Genomic DNA, 9,877 nt, shown 5'->3' on the forward strand with positions numbered 1-9,877 from the left:
CCGCTCGCTCATGCAATTTGTTGTAAAGCCATCTCTACTGAAATCCACATTATCCAAAGTAGTAAACTTATTCCACTAATACAATCGTACCACGGGCATCAATTTACGAGTCATTCCTAGTATGGAGATGGCACAAAAGTTATGATACATATAGATCATGTATGACATACCAAATAAGGAGGTAGTGGCATTGTTGACAACCATCATAAAGGCATATCCATTGTTCCTTAGTTTGTATGACTGTCCCAATGGGTGTTAGATTAGACCGTCATTGATCTAGTTGCAACCTATAAATATGTAAATGTCCTTTCATCAATAATCATCCTTGATAAAATGAAGGGACAGACCCATGTCTATCAGTATTGTAGCATCTCAAATTTCTCTGAAATAATTGGTCTACTAAAAGAAGAAAACAAAATTCACAACAATACCACACTATCACTGCCATAATCCAGTAAGAGACCATCTTCTAATGTGCTCAACAAGGGGAACACCCAATGGAAATCAACATTGTGCCCTTCATGTTCAACTTCAAGGTTTCAACCAATATGATTCCCCTTGCTGCAAGCAACGCACTTTAGTTCCCAAACCAACAAATCACAATCCAACGATAACCAGATCCAGAAAATCATATCTCACCATGGAACTAAATCCCCAAACAATAATCAACTGAATGGACTTGTGCCTCGGCTTAAGGGTGGATCCAAACAGCCGATGTCCAATCATTGGCTTAGGCACACTCTATTGTTGCAATAGGTTAATACATGTATCTGGTCAGAGTATAGTTGCATAGGTTAAGTCAAAAGCAGATAAGGGGGTGCAAACTGTCACGAGGTTTCCGCTGAAATTTTTGTCATGAGAGATCATTGAACTGAGCTGCTATTGATAAGTGTTGACCTGTCATTGGGTTTTGGTTGTCATACAAATTTATTTGAATGAAAAGTAAAACAGCCATAGTGATAGCTCCAGCCAATAACCAAAAATATAGTCTCACGGGATATAAATGTAGTCGCAGGGTATAGTATAGTAGTGCACCCAAAACCAGCTCTAGAAAGAAAGCGCAACGGTTATCACGTGTCGGTCTTTGGTGGTGAACGAAAATTCTTCCTAACTGTAGCAATCAGTGATTCACATATAAAAAATCGACAGACTCCCTACACCCTGCTACACATGATTTGGTACTGTGGCTACTCTCAAAGTTCACATCATTCACAAAATGGACCAAATTACGTTACCACCATGCTACACGAACTGAAGGCAATGAATTAATTAAAGCATCAGTTAGGCATTTGACAATCATGAAAATGACATGATAACAATAGGGCTAGTGATCAGAAAATGACTCGATGAGCTATATGGATGTTCACTGGTAGCCTTGAGCTTGACATCATCTTAGTTAAAGTGGGGGTCATCATTGGGCTAGCTATAGAAACCCCTGCTACTAATAATGAAAACTTAAAACACACGACAAAAACTGCCGTTGAATGAGATGTACTTTAACTTGTCCTATCCAAATTAATTGCCATGTGCAGATAACAAGTAAAATAAAATATAATGTGTGTTTCGTATATACTTAAAGCTGGGAAATCATCTACAACTTATTCAGAAATGACAGATGTTTATGCCTTTATGCAACTGAAACATACCAATTTGAAACTAAATAAATCAGTGTTAACACTACAAACCTGGATGTTGAATAAATTACTACAAACCTAAATGTTGAATAAACCTGGATAATGGTAAATAGCCTTGCAGATTATCTACTTCAATTGATGGTTATGCTGCATCCATCACCATATGAATATATTCAGTGTTGGACAATGAAACAAAACTGTCAGTATTAGAATATCCAGAAGCCCAATTGCTAGTATTATAAATCAATTGCTTCATCGACCAATCATTATATCCATGTCTAGAACATAGAAAAACAGCCACGTATAGAACATGAAAATGGCATACACATAGCAATTGCTTTGACAAAATCTGCTTAATAACAACAGCAGTAAAAGTATGAGAACTCACTATAAAGCCTTATCAAACTCCGGAAGTAGTCAAGTTCTTTGACTTTCAATAGCTAGAGTCGCACATGAGGCACCCTCAAGATTTTTTATCCTGGCCCAATGAACGACACACTTGGTAGTGTCCCGGTGATTTATCTGGGCGGCAATTTATCTACTACACGCAGGAGCTGCACGACATCCCCAAGTTGTTCTTCGATCTGTTGCGGCTAAGAGATCCCTGTGGACATTGGCGTTGCCGCCGCCATCGCCGCCTCCCACCAACGCAGCTCCGCCATCTCAACGCACCACGCCCTCGCCCTAGGTTGCAGCCTCCATGCCCATTGAAGTCCTGCCACTCCTCACAACATTGGCGGTGTGAACTGAAGAGCTGCCAGTCCTCACAACATCAACGGTGTGAACTGAAAAGCAGTGGCAGACGAAGCTTCACTCTTTCGTGGACGATGTTTGAGATCAGAGGAATAAAAATATTCAGAGGACTAACACTCCATTGAGAGAGCAAATAATTGGAGTTGAACATGCCTTGAACTTCGGCTCTCCTTTCCTTGTTTTCTTTTGATTTCAATAAATTTGACTACATACCCGATACTACTATTGTACAACATATTTTTATTTTTATTATTTTACAGCATAAAAATAAAATAAATCAAGACCTTGAAGAATGCTAAAAATATATATCTAAATGTCAATGCGATGTTCCCAAATCCTTGAGAAAACTATGAACGAACCAGATATTTATTATAAAGCTGCAAGTTGTCTGCACAATCCTTCATATATATGTGTGTGATAAGAAAAAAAATACCATTGAGCTTCTAGTTTTTGCGCCAATGAATATATACCAGAATAAGCTTGTTTAGCTAATCCAAGCTAGAAAATAGATATTGGAGGGAGGGAAAACAGAGGTTGCTCACTTGCTATGTAACATATAAGCTAGAAGCCATGATACGGCAATTTTGTGATCAACTATTCGAGGTATGAACCTCTTCTACTATTGAGTGTCAATTCGAGAAACAAAGTCCCATATGTCCTCTTATTACTACGTAGCAGTAAGTGTTGAATTAAGAAGCAATATGTCATATTGTGCAGCTAGAGGAAAGAAGCAAACCAGTCATGAAAATTGACTGACAGTAGTCTTCATGAGGGCATCCAACTCTAGATGCTAGCAAGACTTCCTCATGAACTCTTCAAGCTTCAAGGTAGACACCATCGCATTTCCGCACGTCAGGTACGACAAAGTCATCTCCTGCACGGGGTAGACACCAAAGTAAATCTCAAGTCCTACCAAGTTGAGGTGGTGGTACATAAAAAGGGGAGCCATGTGGACAACGGAAGAGACTGGTAAAGAGATTTGATATTTGATGCATGCTCATGGAAATACTACATCGCCAACATGATCTTCAGTGGCCTACTGTCTACACCAGTGTCGGTGTCGGCCGCGCGAACGACGGCCGTCGTGTGCTCCCTACTCCAGTGTCAGTCACATCTTATCTATCTTATTATTGGTTCTGTTTCTTTTGCATTTCCATCGGAATCATGCTATCCAATTTTAATTATTATTCCAGGTTCTGTTTCATTTGCATTTCCGTCGGGACCATGCTATCCAATTAACTAATATTTCAGGTTCTGTTTCTGTTGCATTTCCATCGGAATCATGCTTTCCAATTAACTGTAGTAGGCTCATAGCAACTGAGAGACCCACAAAATTTACATTACCTATCACATTAAGGAAAACATACTTACATGACATGTATTAAGCTAGAAAATTATACTAATTGGCCGATCATTTATCGACCGGCTCTGACTAAAATTAATCCCCTGGAGAAAATATGTGACCATATGTTTTCGACCATGAGGCAAGATTCTTGCATAGAGAATCAAGGAACAAATAATGAGGATCGCCCATGAAGAGGTAGAAAAGAAGGCCATGTGAAAAACAAATTCTTGGAACACCCAGTTGTAGACTACAGGTAGGAGCCAAAATAAAACATACTTCTACATTCTTACACCATGCAAGCAAGTATTGAGATTAAATCTCTACTATTAAATTGGAAGTTGTAAATATATAAAACACGTAGATGAAGATGGCTTAAGAGAAAGAAGGTACCTGACTAACGAATTCGGCACAAAATAATCCAATATGGTGAAATGTATACAATGATCTACTCTCATCTTACCAGAACAATGAATCCCATGCCATACCTGCTGATATATTATGACTTTAACCAGCACAATGAATCCCATCAACAAACTTAGCTATCCAAACTTGCATGCTCCTCTACTAATATGCTGGAAATGAGACACTCAACAATAAACATTTAGGAGGAGTACTATAAAGACAAATGTAAATTATGGTAAACACCATGTACTTATCTATGCAGGGGGGGGCAGATCGCAAATGGCTAAGGGAGAGGTAAGATTTAGATTTACTGCATCCCAAAAATTATGTAGATCATTCACCCCATATCTTCTGAGATGCCCTCCTATATTTACACGAGGCTTGGGCTTTGCAGCTTCTCAGTACAACAAAGAATAGTACATAAAGTTGCATGAGATTAGATTACGATGATTTATTTTTGTACAAAACATGCTATGTCTCCATGGATCACAAGTTTAGAACATGGCAATGTGCATAAACCGTAACTAAAACCTGAAGTTGTACTTCAGTACATATTGATGTGTACTGAAGTCTGAAGTGTCAGCCTAAAAGGAGAAATATGTGCCAACTCTCCCTGAAATGAAATTGCACTTAAGCTACCTCTGCAAATGGAGTTCACAAAACCTGCAAAAGGGGATAGGGAACCAAATGAAACCCTAACTGATTGAATCTCAAAATCGAACAGTAAGAAGATTCGTGGTCGATCACGACATACTGAAGGTCGCCGGCGGCGACGAGGTGACCGAGGAGCCGGTTGTGTAGGGCGGTGAGGGAGGGTGGCGGCCACAAAGATGCGGCATCCGCAGCTGGATGCATCGGCCATGGCTTCCTCGAGCTCATGGAGACAGACCTGTACCTCAAGGTCGGCGGCGAGGGCGTCTTCTCAGGACTCCCTAGGCGCCTTGCCTCTTCTCCAAGCACTGCAACACAAGGAGGGTCTCGGGGCTGTTCCATCATCGGCCACGGTAACTGCTGGGCGTGCGGCCGTGCATGCCGACCAGGAGGCGGCGGCGTCAGCGCATCAGTGTTGGAGCAGGAGTCAGCGAAGGGAGTGGGGATTCTGGGGACGGTGGAGCCGATCCACAGGTCGGAGGAAGGAAGCGAGTCCGGTCGCCGGCGGCTGGTATGAGGAAAACCAGAGCCGGGGTCAAGGGTGAGCCATGAGAATACCAGGGATTTCGAGCAAAAGCATGGTGGCGGCGTGCACGCGGGCAGGAGACCTAACCCTCGCTCGGGACTTTTTTTCTTTTGAGATAACCCTTGCTCGGGACTCGGGAGCCTAAAAAAGGGTGGGCCGTTTGCTTTTCTCGGGCATCGTTGTTTGTTTTTTTGGTTGCTGCATCGCTGATTTGGTAAGAGAGAAAATCGGAAGCGCACACGAGGGAAGTTTCCTGTTATCGTGCGCGAATAAATGTGGGACAGAACCAGCGATGCGAGCAAACGAAACGACATACGGACTGAGACATTAGGAGTAGAGATGGGTATTATACCTACTGTATTCCAACTTTTTTATGGTTTATAAACTATTTTATTAGCCATAGATTCATCAAAATAAGCAAACAACATACGAAAAACAGAATCTGTAGTAATCTGCATCTAGCGCAAGATCTGGAACCCCAAAAATTCTAAAATAAATTGCTGGACGTGAGGAATTTATCTATTAATCATATGCAAAAAGAATTAACTAAATAGAACTTTCCAAATAAAAATGACAGCAGTTCTCGTGAGCGCTAAAGTTTCTGTTTTTTACAGCAAGTTCAACAAGACTTTCCCCAAGTCTTCCCAACGGTTCTACTTGGTACAAACACTAATTAAACACAAAAAACACAACCAAAACAGAGGCTAGATAAATTATTTATTACTAAACAGGAGCAAAAAGCAAGGAATAAAAATAAAATTGGGTTGTCTCCCAACAAGCGCTATCGTTTAACGCCCCTAGCTAGGCATAACAAGCAAGAATAGATCTAGGTATTGCCATCTTTGGTAGGCAATCCATAAGTGGCTCTCACAATAGATTCATAAGTTAATTTAATTTTCTTTTTAGGAAAGTGTTCCATGTCTTTCCTTAATGAAAATTGTAATCTAATATTTCCTTCCTTCATATCAATAATTGCACCAATCGTTCTAAGGAAAGTCTACCAAGAATAATAGGACATGAAGGATTGCAATCTATGTCAAGAACAATAAAATCTACGGGCACATAATTCCTATTTGCAACAATAAGAACATCATTAATTCTTCCCATAGGTTTCTTAATAGTGGAATCCACAAGGTGCAAGTTTAGAGAGCAATCATCAAAATCACGGAAACCTAACAAATCACACAAAGTCTTTGGAATCGTGGAAACACTAGCACCCATATCACATAAAGCATAGCATTCAGGATCTTTAATTTTAATTTTAATAGTTGGTTCCCACTCATCATAAAGTTTTCCAGGGATAGAAACTTCCAATTCAAGTTTTTCTTCATAAGATTGCATCAAGCCATCAACAATATATTTAGTAAATGCTTTATTTTGACTATAAGCGTGAGGAGAATTTAGCACGGATTGCAACAAGGAAATACAATCAATCAAAGAGGAATTTTCATAGTTAAATTCTTTGAAATCCATAATAGTGGGTTTAGCAACATCTAAGATTTTAATTTCTTCAATCCCACTTTTATCAAATTTAGCATCAAGATCAAAAGATTCAGAATTCTTGGAACGCCTTCTAGGTAAAGGTGGATCATATTCAGTCCCATCATTATCAAGATTCATATTACAAAACAAAGATTTAATAGGGGACACATCAATAACTTTTAGATCTTCATCATTATTTTCATAGGAACTAGAAGAACACGCTCTTATAAAGGCATCTTTCTGAGCACGCATCCTAGCGGTTCTTTCTTTGCACTCATTAATGGAAATTCTCATGGCTTTGAGAGACTCATTGATATCGTGCTTAGGTGGAATAGATCTAAGTTTCAAAGAATCAACATCAAGAGCAATTCTATCAACGTTCCTAGCCAAATCATCAATCTTAAGCAATTTTTCTTCAATCATAGCATTAAAATTCTTTTGCAAAGTAATAAATTCTTTAATATTAGAATCAAAATCAGAGGGCATATTATTATAATTTCCATAAGAATTGTTGTACGAATTACCATAATTATTAGAGGGATTGCTAGGATAAGGCCTAGGGTTGAAATTTCCTCTATATGCGTTGTTACCAAAATTGTTCCTACCAGCAAAATTCACATCCATAGATTCATTATTATTCTCAATCAAAGTAGACAAGGGCATATCATTAGGATCAGAAGAAACACTCTTATTAGCAAATAATTTCATAAGTTCATCCATCTTTCCACTCAAAATATTAATTTGTTCTATCGCATGCACCTTTTTAGTAGTAGATGTTCCAGTATGCTATTGAGAATAATTAACCATAATATTATCTAGGAGTTTAGTAGCTTCTCCTAAAGTGATTTTCATAAAAGTGCCCCCCGCGGCCGAATCTAAAAGATTTTTAGAAGCAAAATTCAATCCGGCATAAAAAATTTGTATAATCATCCATAAATTTAAACCATGAGTAGGGCAATTACGTATCATTAATTTCATTCTCTTCCAAGCTTGTGCAACATGTTCATGATCAAGTTGCTTAAAGTTCATAATATCGTTTCTAAGAGAGATGATCTTAGCAGGAGAAAAATACTTAGAGATAAAAACATCTTTGCACTTGTTCCATGAATCAATACTATTTTTAGGCAAAGACGAAAACCAAGCTTTAGCACGATCTCTAAGCAAAAAAGGAAATAGCTTCAATTTAACAATATCATTATCCACATCTTTCTTCTTTTGCATGTCACACAAATCAACGAAACTATTTAGATGGGTAGCGACATCTTCACTAGGAAGGTCGGAGAACGGATCTTTCATAACAAGATTCAGCAATGCAGCATTAATTTCATAAGATTCAGCATCGGTAAGAGGAGCAATCGGAGTGCTAATAAAATCATTGTTGTTGGTATTGGTGAAGTCACACAATTTAGTATTATCTTGAGCCATCATGACAAGCAAGCAAACTAACACACAAGCAAACAAAAAGCAAGCGGGCAAAAAGAGGCAAATAGAGAAAGAGAGGGAGGATAGAGAGAGAGAGAGAGAGAGAGAGAGGGCAAATAAAATGGCAAGGATGAAGTGGGGGAGAGGAAAACGAGAGGCAAATGGCAAATAATGTAACGCGGGAGATAAGTGTATGTGATGGGTACTTGGTATGTTGACTTTTGCGTAGACCTCCCCGGCAACGGCGCCAGAAATCCTTCTTGCTACCTCTTTTAGCACTGCGTTGGTTTTCCCCGAAGAGAAAGGGATGATGCAGCAAAGTAGCGTAAGTATTTCCCTCAGTTTTTGAGAACCAAGGTATCAATCCAGCAGGGGGCTACACGTGAGTCCCTCGCACGTGCACAAAACAAATAAATCCTCGCAACCAACGCAAATAGGGGTTGTCAATCCCTATAGGGCCACTTACGAGAGTGAGATCTAATAGATATGATAAGATAATATTTTTGGTATTTTTATGATAAAGATGCAAAGTAAAATAAAGGCAAAGTAAATAACTAAGTAGTAGGAGATTGATATGATAAAGATAGACCTGGGGGCCATATGTTTCACTAGTGGCTTCTCTCAAGAGCATAAGTATTCTACGGTGGGTGAACAAATTACTGTTGAGCAATTGACAGAATTGAGCATAGTTATGAGAATATCTAGGTATGGTCATGTATATAGGCATCATGTACGAGACAAGTAGACCAACTCCTGCCTGCATCTACTACTATTACTCCACTCATCGACTGCTATCCAGCATGCATCTAGAGTATTAAGTTAAAAATAGAGTAACGCCTTAAGCAAGATGACATGATGTAGAGGGATAGACTCATGCAATATGAAGAAAACCCCATCTTGTTATCCTCGATGGCAACAATATAATACGTGCCTTGCTGCCCTTACTGTCACCGGGAAAGGACACCGCAAGATTGAACCCAAAGCTAAGCACTTCTCCCATTGCAAGAAAGACCAATCTAGTAGGCCAAACCAAACTGATAATTCGAAGAGACTTGCAAAGATAACCAATCATACATAAAGGAATTCAGAGAAGATTCAAATATTGTTCATAGATAAACTTGATCATAAACCCACAATTCATCGGTCTCAACAAACACACCGCAAAAAGAAGATTACATCAAATAGATCTCGACAAGAGAGGGGAGAACATTGTATTGAGATCCAAAAAGAGAGAAGAAGCCATATAGCTACTAACTATGGACCCGTAGGTCTGAGGTAAACTACTCACACTCCATCGGAGGGGCTATGGTATTGATGAAGAAGCCCTCCGTGATCGATGCCCCCTCCGGCGGAGCTCCAGAACAAGCCCCAAGATGGGATCTCGTGGATACAGAAAGTTGCGGCGGTGGAATTAGGGGTTTGGCTCTGTATCTGATCGTTTGGGGGTACGTGGGTATATATAGGAGGAAGAAGTACGTCGGTGGAGCAACAGGGGGCCCACGAGGGTGGAGGGCATGCCTAGGGGGGGTAGGTGCGCCCCCTACCTCGTGGCCTCCTATTACGTGTCTTGACGTAGGGTCCAAGTCTCCTGAGTTGTATTCGATGAGAAAATCACGTTCCCGAAGGTTTCATTCCGTTTGGACTCCGTTTGATATTCCTTTT

General features: G+C 39.8%; 1 long non-coding RNA gene across 1 annotated transcript; it reads right to left on the bottom strand.

Annotated features, from left to right (window-relative positions):
- Positions 1-1,920: 1,920 nt before the first annotated feature.
- On the bottom strand, positions 1,921-4,397 carry LOC123152031 (uncharacterized). Its single transcript, XR_006475984.1, has 2 exons — positions 3,124-4,397; positions 1,921-2,419 (listed from the first exon to the last, which is right to left on the bottom strand). It is a non-coding gene; the product is annotated as an uncharacterized lncRNA (long non-coding RNA).
- Between the last annotated feature and the right edge of the window lie 5,480 nt (positions 4,398-9,877).

The sequence above is a fragment of the Triticum aestivum genome, chromosome 7A (assembly GCF_018294505.1).
Source record: "Triticum aestivum cultivar Chinese Spring chromosome 7A, IWGSC CS RefSeq v2.1, whole genome shotgun sequence".
NCBI lineage: Eukaryota > Viridiplantae > Streptophyta > Magnoliopsida > Poales > Poaceae > Triticum > Triticum aestivum.